Here is an 8,978-nt window from a genome sequence, read left to right as displayed (position 1 = left end):
TTTTGCATTTCACAGGTCTACAATCAACCTGAATTTGATATCTGTGTATCTATGACATATGGATCAAAGTTGTTATTTTCCAGAGGATATCCAATAGACTGAGCACTATTACTGAGCTAATTATCTTCTCCCCACTAGTGATCAGTGACCCTTTGCCATATACCTGAAGGTCTATTTCTGGATCTTCGATTCTGTTCCATTAGTCTATTTTCTATCCGTTGACAATACCACCTCTTGTAATTATTGAAGATTTACAATAAGTTTTGATATCTGGTGATCCTCAAACTTCGTTCTTCAAGTCTTTGTTATTCTTAGCCTTTCCCTTTGTATTTCCATCAGCTTGTTAACTCCACACAATTATAAACTCTGCTGGAATTTTTATTAGAATTACGTGCATATTGTGAATCAGGTTGGTAAATAATTGATATATTTATAATATTGATTTTTAATTCATGAATATAGTAAAGCACTTCACTTATTTTGGTCTTCTTTGTTTTTCTCTCTCTCAATAGTGTTTTGTAGATTTCTATGTAGAGATCCTTGCACAGCTTTTGTTAGATTTATTTCTAGGTATTTGATTACTTTGATGCTATTATAAGTGTTATCATTTAATATTTTTTTTACTTTCTAATTTTTTATTGCTGGTGTGCAGAAATAGAATTGATTTTTGTATCTTTAGCTTCCATCCAGTGATCTTGATAAAGTCATTTATCAACTCTAATCATTAATCCATAGTCTTCAGAATTTTCCATAGATTCAGTTGTCATCTGTAAATAATGATAGTTTTATTTCTTCATTCCTGACCTATGCATACCTTAATTCTCCTCCTTATTTTTTATTTTTATTTTTTGGTTCCTTGTTATACTGGGTAGGACCTTCAGTACAGGGATGACTAAAAGGGATGGTGAAGACATTCTTCTCTCATACCTGCCCTTAAGGAAATATTTCACTATTAAGTATGATGTGTGCTGTTAGGTTTTTGTGATACCTCTATCAGGTTAAAGAGGTTCTATTCATAACTTGCTAAAAGCATTTTTTAAGATCATGAATGAGTATTAAATTTTATCACATGATTATCTGCATTTATAGAGATTATTTTTCTCATTTATTCTGTTAATGAATTACATTAATGGATATGCAAATGTTAAAAACAAACTTGCATCCCTGGAACAAATCCAATTTTATTATGATGTATTTTCCTCTTTATGTGTTTCTGAACTTGATTTGCAAATGTTTTGTTTGGGATTTTTGCATTTATGTAGCTTCTAATAGTGTCAGGCTTTAATATCAAGGTTATGCTGACATTATAAAAGGAGCTGGGAAGTATTCTTTCCTTTTTTCCTATTCTCTGGAAGAGATCTTTAAACCAAAACAGTTTTATAACTCTTGATTCTCATCCTGCCCACCTTACTGTCTACTCTCTCTGTCTGTTTCTTCACTCAGTTGCCCATGCCCAAAACCTTGGAGTCTTTCCATCAGTCTTGTTACTTTTGTCTTTGAAATATATCCTGAATTCAACTCACTACCTCCACTGCCACCACTAATTTCAAGCCACTGTTATTTCAAACCTAGACTAACTTTAATAGCCTTATAACAGGTCTCCTGGTTTTTCCTGTCCCTCCTCCCCATAATCTATTCCACACACAGCAAAGTGGTCATTTAAATATGTATATGATCTCATAATTCTATTGCTCAAATTTTCAAATGACTTCCTATTACATTTAGAATAAATCCAAACTTCTTACCATGTGATATTAGCCAGGGTAACCTTATTATGACTTAACAGCATGAAGGTTTATTTCTCTCTTATTATTCCTGCATGACTTGGGGCAACTGAGTCCATGTTTCAACTCAATAATTCAACTTACTTTGACTTTCTGGTCTGTCATCTGAAAAAAGAAACATCTTGATATTTCTGTGCTAGCTCTTTGATGCTCTAGCCCAGAAATTATACAGATCACTTCTGGCCACAGTCCATTGGCTAGAGCTAGTCACTTGGGCACACTCAGTAATCAACTTTGTGCTTTGTCCGAAATGCAAATGCGAGGAGGCAAAAGGAATGCTTGATGAGTACTGCTCTGCTAGCTGCCTATGACCCACAGGCCCCACCTGCCTGTCTCTTCAGCCATGTTTCATTCTGTTCTCTTTCTTACTCATCGTGTTTCAGCCACACTAGACTTTTTGATATTCCTTAGTCAGACCTAGCCTCTTTCTATATTAGGGCCTTTAGAGTTGTTTTTTCTCTCTGGGATACATTTCACTCCTTCCTTCTCCTGGCTGACTTTTGTCATTTAGTTTTCAGCTCAAATGTCACCATCCCAGCTACAATACCCACCTCACCTCCCTCACCATCACCCACTGTCCCCTTGCCCTGCTGGGACTGTTTTCAGAGTCTCCTCTCCTTATAGAATTCCAGTTATGTATCTCATATAACTCTATGTTCTGTTCTTATTTTTTTCTGAAAGTACTGTGCATTTACTTTCTTTCTTGTTTGAGTTCTGTCTCTTCTATATACATTTCACATTAGAAGATCCTGTCAGTCCTGAGAAATTCAACAGCTCTCTTGTCAACCCTTGAGAGCTGTTGTGAAGAATAAAAGAAGCAATAAACAAAAACAGAAAAGCTCATCCTACATTGTAAATTGAGACTCAACATTAGAGGGCCGGGGGGCCAGGGGCCACCCTCTAGCCAGAGGAATGTTGTTACATACACAGCAGAGGGTCCTCAGTACAGGGGCCTCTTTTAATGTGTGTGTGATTGTTTGTAAAAGGATCAGACCTAACATGGTGAAAGTTGTGCTTTTATTATCTAACTAGAGACCCAGTGCATGAAATTTGTGCATAGGGGTGAGGGGTGGGAGGTGGGTCTCTCAGCCTAGCTTGCACCCTCTCGCAATCCAGAACTGCTGGCTCCTAACCACTCACCTGCCTGCCTGATCGCCCCTAACCACTTGCCTGCCTACCTGATTACCCCTAACTGCCTCTGTCTGTCTGCCTGATTGCCCCTAACCACCTCTGCCTCAGTCCCACCACCACAGCTTCGTCAGGAAGGACATCTGGAATGACGTCCGGAAGGTCGTTCAGTTGTCCAGTCTAATTAGCATATTATGCTTTTATTATTATATCTAATGCTATAGGTAATGACAAAAGACATTTGAATTTTAAAAGGTTTTTAGATAAATTTGTTGACTTTAAAAACTTTAAAAATTAACCACAATAGTTCCCTGGTTGGTGTGGCTCAGTTGGTTGGGTGTCATCCGTGCACTGAAAGGTTATAGGTTCAATTCCTGATCAGGGCACATGCTTGGGTTTGGGTACAATCCCCGGTGGGGAGCATGCAGGAGGCAGCCGATCAATGTTTCACTCTCACAACGATGTTTCTCTCTCTCTCTCTCTAAAAATCCATTTTAAAATCTTAAAAATAAATTTTAAAAAATAAAAATAAACAAAAAACTGTCACCTTTAATTTTCCTTTCAGTAAAGGGAAAAAAAATTAAGCACAATAGTATCTTTATGTATTTTAACGATAGCATTACATACATGTACTTAAAAGCATTGTGTTTATTCAGTGTACAGAAGTTACTGAGTGATACAGATTTGTTAACCTCTTACAGAAACCCCACACTAGAGGTCCACACATGTGGAAAAAAACTCTTTACATTATAACTTTATATTTTCAGCAATAAAGCCTGACATATAGTCAGATTAGCTAGTCTCTGATTTCGTGAATACTTACTAAATATCCACTGCTGTCAAACACTACACTGGACACCACATGCCCCACTAGGTGAGTCATGCACAGTACCAGCCCCGAAGGAACTCAAGATCTAGAAAAGGAGAGACAAGAGTTATAGGTCCGTCCCCACTCTGCACCAAGGCCTTATTACACCAAGCTCCGGGGCCTGACCCCTAAGGATTCACCTTTTCCCAGAAGACTCCTCAGTCTCCTGTGTAAATTGGCTTAATAAGTGGCCCCTACCTAGTTTAAGATGAAGCGGTGTCCCTGACACACTACGTTAGTCCATTGTGGAAAACATTACATGGGTGGTTGAAACCAATAGCTGACCTACAGGCACTCAGCAGATGTCACTTCCTATATCTGAGATCAGAAAGGGTTCATGGAGAAGTTGACTTTGAGCTGTTAGGCAAGGCAGAAGCAATTCAGAGGAAAGAAAAACCATCCGTCAAAGTGCTGGAAGGTACAGGAAGGCGTGCCTGGACGAGAGGAGAACTAGGGTTCTAGTGACGAGCGGGGGACTCTGAGCTCTGATCAAAAGGCGGTGGGGAGTGAATGGGGAAATGGGGCACTCGGAGCAGCGCCGAGGGAGCCTGTGTTCCGTGCAGACCACAGAGTCTGGCATAAATATGCCTGTTTTGAAGGGCTTGCGTAGAGAGAACAAAGCCATGAAAACAGTTGAGACCACTGAAATGGTCAGCGGGGCTGTGAGGTACCAAAGGCCAGAACATATGGTGGCAATGGGCACACAGAGGCAGATGCGTAGTAGAGACCCTGGGGAGAAGTGCCTGGCAGGGGAGTCTTAATAGTCTGTATCTTCTTCCCTTTATGTTCTTATTTTAAAAATTCTCACCCAACGGTATATTTTTATTGAATTTTAGAGAGAGAGGGGAGGGGAGAGAGAGAGAGAAAAAAAAACATTGATGTGAGAGAAACATCAGTTGCCTCCTGTGCATGTCCAAACCAGGATCCAACCTGCAACATTTTGGTGTATGGGTCAATGCCCCAACCAACTAAGCCACCCACCCAGGCCATCCCTTTATATTCTTGACACCCTAGTTTCCTGTAGATTCCCCCACAAATAGGTTTTTTTAAAAATGTTTTTTAATTTATTGATTTGAGAGACAGAGATTGATTTCTTGTTTCACTTATTTATGCATCCATTGGTTGCTTCCTGTATGTGTCCTGACCAGAGATCAACTTTGCAACCTGGGCATGTCGAGACAATGCTCTAACCAACAGAGAAATGTGGTCAACACCACCACAGATCTTGATAACTGAAGAAATGTGAGTGCTCTAAAAAAAGGAAAAGAAAGTTTTACTTTTACTTGTCATTGAACTTGTATATCAACCCATGTTCCATGCTCAGAAATTCCCTGGAAATCATGAGATTTTAGTTCACTTTTAGTTCACTTCTCTGACGTGATCCTTCCCAAGAGTCCTCATTTGCATAGCACATGATTTCCAATCGCCAGCTGCCACTGGCAGATACTCAATAGCCTGGACTTGCCCTCTACTCTTTTTTTAAAATTGATTTTGAGAGAGAGAGAGAGAGAGAGAGAGAGAGATTGATTATGCATTCATTGGTTGCTTCTTGTATGTGACCTGATGGGAGATCGAACCTGCAACCTTGGAGTATCAGGAGGATGCTCTAGCTACCTGGCCAGGTCCTGCCCTCTACTTCTTGGCCCTTCGCCCTGAATTCTACTCATCCCTCAAGGCTAGTACAACTGGCCACCTCCTTCCACACTCTCCCTGCCATCTACCCCAACCCTGTCAGCATTAACCTGTCCCCTTCGGTCCTCTCAGAGTCCTTGAGACCACCTCCCCCCGCTGTCACCACCCTCTCTAGGCATCCTCTTGGCACTGTGGGCTGGACAGATTCTTAACGCTGTGGTCCCAGCACCTCACACTGTGCCATGTGCCTGGCATGTAGTTGATAATTGTTAGATCTTTGTTAAACTCAGCTGCTCAACGTGGGTAAGCTTAACACTTGGAATTTTAAGTTTCACTTTCCAGTTTTCTTTTTCCTCCCCCCCCCCCCCCCCCCCCCGCCATTCAAGCCAGAACACTTTCTTTTTCACACTCATGTGATTGAGGAATGAGGTTCTTTCTGTCTGGGTTCTCCAGGTCCTGCTCAGAGCTCAGGCCGGATGTTCCCTGTGCCAACTCTTGCCCATGGGCAGCTGGGCCTTCCCACCCTGCTCCTCCCTAACGTGTCTGAGAGGAAAGCACTGGCCACTCCACCTTTCTCCAACTCGGTTTCTTCTCCTTACCCTGAATTTTGTTTCTTGTAACTGATTCCTTATTATTCTTCATCATGTACCTCCTATTTTTCTTCTCCTTTCCCCCTCCCATCGTTTCTAAATTATGTTAACATCTGTATTATCTTCATCACAAACAGAAACATATTTTTTTAAAAACCCGCGCACTTATACTGTCACTTAATCCAACCTAGTAAACCCCACTTTAATGCAACTAAATAAATACAGTCGGCATGACAAAAAGCAGCTCTCAGGCCACCAACGTAGGAGAGAATGGGAGTCAGTTTAGCACTGAACCTCACTGTTGTTAACGTCTTAGGAAATTGTGCTGAGAACATTTTGGTGATTTTTTTTGTCTTTGCCTTTGTTGCTGGCAAAATGGATGATCAGCACAATTTTAAAACATAAACAGGCCATCGAGAGTGCTAGTGTGGCTACGGCTGCGAAGGAAACAACGATCACAGGAAACTGAAGAAATAGAAAAACTGTTGTTGATTTAGACAAACGGAAAGTAGTTAGTCTTTCAGAGGCAGCGATATGTGAAAAAGCAAAGACGCCACAGCTGACCTCCTGAAAGAGAGCCCTGGCCTGCGTGCTGAACTGATTCGCTTAAAGCTGATAAGGGGCAGTTCGATAAATTCAAGAAAACAAACAAACAAACAACACAGTAGATTAAACAGTACATTCGACATGTACTGTATATAAGAAAGGTTAAAACGGAATCATTTGGAAGTCTGGAACAAATTAATTAAATGTATATCAGGTGTTTGGGCCGGTGACGCAGGCTGTGAAAGAATTCACAACTAAAAGAAGCGTTACATGCAGAGAGGAATTTCATTTTACTTTCCCCGAAGGGAAAGGGCGGTGCATTCTAGTCATTGCAAAGGCAAAGAAATAAACTTTGGCCCTGTCTTTTAAAGGGTAATGGCTGCTGTTGCTGGAAGGGAGGGGACTTGAGGGCTGAAATTGAGCAGACATAAGAGTGCTTGTCCTTGAAAAGTTTGCTGTTTTTAGTCTGGGCAGATGTCCTAGGGAGGTGTCTTTATCAACATTTTTACAAGCCTGTAAAACATTCTTAGAGTGAAAGTTACAAAGGGTTCAAAAAAGGGAGGGAATAGAGAGAGAGGGGAGGGGAGAGAGAGAGATATCTTGAAAGGGAGGGAATAGAGCCCTTCTACTAACCAGAATATTAAATCCAAAAGGAGATAGGGTATGCAAGAGCTTAGCCTTGAGAGTAACTTGTCTTGCAGTTTGAATAGAAGGGCTGTTTGAACCAGAGTTGCTAACAATCTTGGGGTTTACTTACCAGGTGCTTCTCATAAATTGTGAAAGGCCACAGCAAAGAAAAAGAAAGCCCCCCCCCCCCCCTTTTTTTTTCTTGTTCTCACACTCACAATTTACATTATTTCTAATGGGAAAAAATGATTCCGTTTTTTGACAAATCGCTTCTCAGACAGCCTTCTGAGCGAATTAAGTTTGAGAACTGAGGTTCCACAATGTGTGTGCATATATATATATTTAAGAAGGCCTTTCCATCCCCCCGCCGTCCCCTTCCCGTACACGATTCCAGCTTCCGGCATGGGATCCAGGGAGGGGCCATGGAAATCCTCCCCTTTTCCCTCCGTGGTCAGAGTTTGTCATTCCCTCTCTCTGCTTCCACCAGGTTAGGTACATACCTCTGTGTTTGCAGCGATCCCACTGTAACTATTTCTTTCGAGCAGTGATTCTCAAGCCTGCCTGCATGCTAAAATTACCTGGGAAATTTTTAAAAAATACCACTGCCAAACACCATAGACAAAACAAGACAGCCGTGAGAACTGATCGTTGTTGAAGGTGGATGACGGGTACCTGGAGTTTCATCTTTCTAATTTTGTATGCGTTTAAAATGCTCCATAATAAAAAATTAAAAACTAGATATATAAAATATGTTTTATGTATTTTATATATTTATATAAGTATTTATATATTACATATATTATTTTACATATAGTAATAAAACTGGGCCCACAGCAAAGCCATTAAAACTGAATTTCTGGGGGCCCTGGCCTTAGGTCAGTAGTTGTAAAGCTTCCCAGGGACTCTGAGGGCTGAGGTGGGGACATGGGGACTTGAAGAGGATCGAAGTGATCATAGGAGCTACCTCTGGACTGTGAACTTTTGATGAAATGTTAGATGACTGCTCCGAGGGTACTTATTTCTAATTCGGATAGTTGATCAAACATTCCTAGAAGATAACTCATTTATCCCACTGTGTATGCTGCAGTGTTTTAAGTAAATTATAAACCACCAACATTGACACACAATAGCTCTTTTTATTTTTTTTAATCTTTTTTTTTAAATTGTCTAAAGTTTTACATAAGTCTCCTCTTTCCCCAATTGACCGCCCCCCCCCCCTCCAACCATTCCCACCCCAGGCAAGCCCCGCCCCCACCACCCCAGTGTCTGTGTCCATTGGTTATGCTAATATGCATATGTACAAGTCCTTTGGTTGCTCTCTAACCACCCCCCTCCCCTGCCATTTGTCTTTGGATCTATTCTTGTTCATCAAATTATGTTGATCATTATATCCCTATTCGCTCTTTTTAGTATTTGCCTACTAACGTGTGAGCTTCTGAAGACATAGTCCTTCCTGTCTTATTTGTATTTGCATTCTCAGCACCTGGCACCTGGACAGACACTTTACCAAGTATTGTGTGTTAAATTAAGTTTTTAAAAAGGGAGATGGGGGTGACATAAGTAGACATGGGGTTAGGATTCTCCGTCAACATAGTATGGGATTAAGAATACAAACCTCTGGAGCTAGACTACCTGGGTTCAAATTTCCACCTTGCCCCTTAGCTTTGTGTCATTCATTGACTAGTTACTTAACTGCCCAGCACCTCATCTTGTTCGTATGTAAAATGGCAATAAGAAAAGAACCTTTCTCATATGTTTTTCGGTGAGAATTCAATCAATATACACATATGCTAAAGCACTTAA

This window comes from Myotis brandtii, unplaced genomic scaffold (assembly GCF_000412655.1).
Source record: "Myotis brandtii unplaced genomic scaffold, ASM41265v1 scaffold46, whole genome shotgun sequence".
Taxonomy (NCBI): Eukaryota; Metazoa; Chordata; class Mammalia; order Chiroptera; family Vespertilionidae; genus Myotis; species Myotis brandtii.
The sequence above is the reverse complement of the archived record's forward strand: the minus strand, read 5'-3'. Positions refer to the sequence as shown.